Genomic DNA, 3,043 nt, shown 5'->3' on the forward strand with positions numbered 1-3,043 from the left:
TCAACACATGTCTCAAGGTGATTTCAAATGAAAAATACAAGAAGGAAACCATATTGGTTGTAGTAATATTTATGTTGTAGCGTTGGTGGAATTATCCAACGTTTTTGTGTTGTGTGGATATGCCGAAGAAATATTGTTGGATGTGGTGCATTATCTTTTCATACATACTTGGATGGAGGTTGGCCTACACATAGTTCATGCCTATATATATTTTTCTTGCTAAAACGATTTCTTAAAAGCTTGTTACATTATATTGTTCTTAAAAGCTTCTAGTTACTGTGTATCACACATATTCTTGAGTCACATGTCCCTAGCTTATATCCATATATTACATGATGAATGCATGTTTTCAAAACCTTCGCCATTGGTGCACAACATGTATAGGGCACCTTGCTTTGTGCTTCGATCTTGTGAAGTATGACGGTCTAAGGGATATTTGCTGATGAAGAGATGGACAAAATCATGGCCTCATAGTGTTTGTGTTGATTGAAAGTATCGTTGAGGAAAGAAAGAAACTAGCAGATTTTTTACAAGGTCAATACACCTATCCGCAATGTCATCCACAAATCAAAATACAACTCCCATTAGCGGGGGCCTCAAATATAATCTCCCTTAGGCCGCAGCTCAGATTACAATTAACTTGTTTTTGCACCACTTTTTACGCGCGTTCTCGTGTCTCTTGTTCTCTGGATTTTAGGCCCGTGTGAACTTTGATGCTTTGGAGTACATATGGGAGAGGTCGCAGCTAGGGAAGAACACTGACAGCATTAACATATCAAACTATTTTCTAATAGTAAATTTTAGTTGTGTCATTCGCTAACTAGGTATATATTGTGCTTTCAGTGACTTGCTTAAACATATGTCTAATGCATTTGTCAACCTGTTCATAAATTATTTATAACGAACTTACACTCACTTTACTATTCTTGTTTTCGATAATAAATATTTTTTTCATCAATCTTCATGAGGTGTCCTGACCTTACCTAATGACCTCATAAATTATTTTATGTGTTATAATTTGGATATCCTAGCTAATTTTCTACATTACAACCAATTCGAGAATAACATAGTTTGGATGGGACATGTACATTTACAATTACTCGAGAAACATAGCTTGTGTGTCCTAATTGGATTTTTTTTTCTACATTTATAAATTCATTTTTTCCTAGCTTCATTTGTAGTAGATCAATTATTTTAGTCCTAGGTTACCATTTTATCTTATTCGGAGAACTTTATGTGTTATGAGCATTAAGTCCTCATGTGGTATGTGTTTTCCATTTTGTCTCATAAGATTTACATCCTCAATCAATTCATAAGTCTACTTATTATAGTCATATATTGTACATTACTTTCATGTTGTAAGAATGCACTATTTTTTGCATTAACATCATATTGATATCTTAATGGCTTTTGATGTTGGTGAGATTTAATGGTTCTCATGTGTCAAATGGTTTATACCAAAAGATCAGCCCCGAAGTGGTGCAACCGGAGCAGCTAAAATACATAATCAGCTCATACAGCTCTAGCAATCTCAACAAACACAAGAGGTATGTGATAATTTCACCACACATCTTCAAGGTGATTCCAAATGAGAAGTAAATGTAGCAAAGTATATCGGGTGCATAGTATTTTCTTGTAACATTACTTTGTGGAATTTTTTGCCTTTTTTGTTGTGTGGTGATCCGTAGATATTTCGTTAGATGTTGCTCATATGTCTCATTCATACTTGGTGGAGGTTGGATATACATAATTCATGCATTTATATATAGTATAGTATGCTTCATATTGGAATAATGTCAAGTTAATTCTCTTATTATATTTTACCTTTCTATAAATGCTTCTAGTTATAGTCCATCATACACATTCAGCAATCATGTGATCCTAGTTTGCATCTTTATATTACATGATGAACACATGTTTATGCATGTTTGGTACCTTCTACCTTGGCATACGACATGTCTAGGGCACTGTACCGTTCTCTGCTTCTTGTGGAGTATGCCGGTCCAAGGGATATTTGCTGATGAAGGAAGGAAGAAGATCATGGTGAATAAGCCCCTCATAGTGTTTTTATTCACAGAAAATATTATTGTTTCTATCGAGGGAAAGAAAGAAGTACACCTATCCAAGGGGCCCATGCAGGAGGACCTTTAGTCCTGGTTTGTAACACTGACCAGGACAAACAAGGCAGCCACGCGTCAGCAGCTTCTGGCCCTGGGCTTTTTGTTTTTTTAAGGAGGGGTTTAGGGGTTTTCATATTGTGTTTCCCCCCTTTATTTTTGTGTTTACCCTTCAATTCTTTTACATTTAGGGTTCCATTTTTATTTAATGTTTTCCATTCAACTCGACGGTAGCTACTACATATAGCAATGAAGGAACAATTACCCAAGATCGTCATGAACATATATAGAGAGAAGTGACCTCTCTTTCTCCGTGCTTGGTCGAACAATGAGTATCATTATATCTATCTGACGCTAATACATATACACAATATAACATCTCTTAAAATCCCTAACATCGTCTACCAAAATCGTATTGCAATTCCCGATGGTATTCTCCGTGTTTAGGTATGGCGTGGTCAACAAAGAATCCGCCAATTCCTCTTGAATTGCTCGTATGCGATCATGTAGTAGGAGTTGATCCCGCGTCTCCCAGATCTAATTTAAAGATGGGGGTCAATCCTACCACCCGGTGGTAGTTACCTCATATGTCTCATATACTACCATGTGGTATTATATATACTACTTTATCATTTTAAATATATATTCATATACTATATCTAAGATATTTCAAAGCAAGTTACATGAAAAAATTACATATGAACCCATAGTTTTTGTTATATTTGTGAAATACGTACATATTTGTACGTAAAAAAGAGCATACTCAAAACATAGTGTATACTATCTAAAAATTAGTATATATACTACTTAATCATTGTTATATACTACATACTACACATACATGCTCTCAATTTTGACAGATACAACATACAACATACAAAACGTAAGTGGTGGTAACTATCACTGCTTGTAGGAAACATTTGTCC

This window comes from Triticum aestivum, chromosome 5B (genome assembly GCF_018294505.1).
Source record: "Triticum aestivum cultivar Chinese Spring chromosome 5B, IWGSC CS RefSeq v2.1, whole genome shotgun sequence".
NCBI classification, from domain to species: domain Eukaryota; kingdom Viridiplantae; phylum Streptophyta; class Magnoliopsida; order Poales; family Poaceae; genus Triticum; species Triticum aestivum.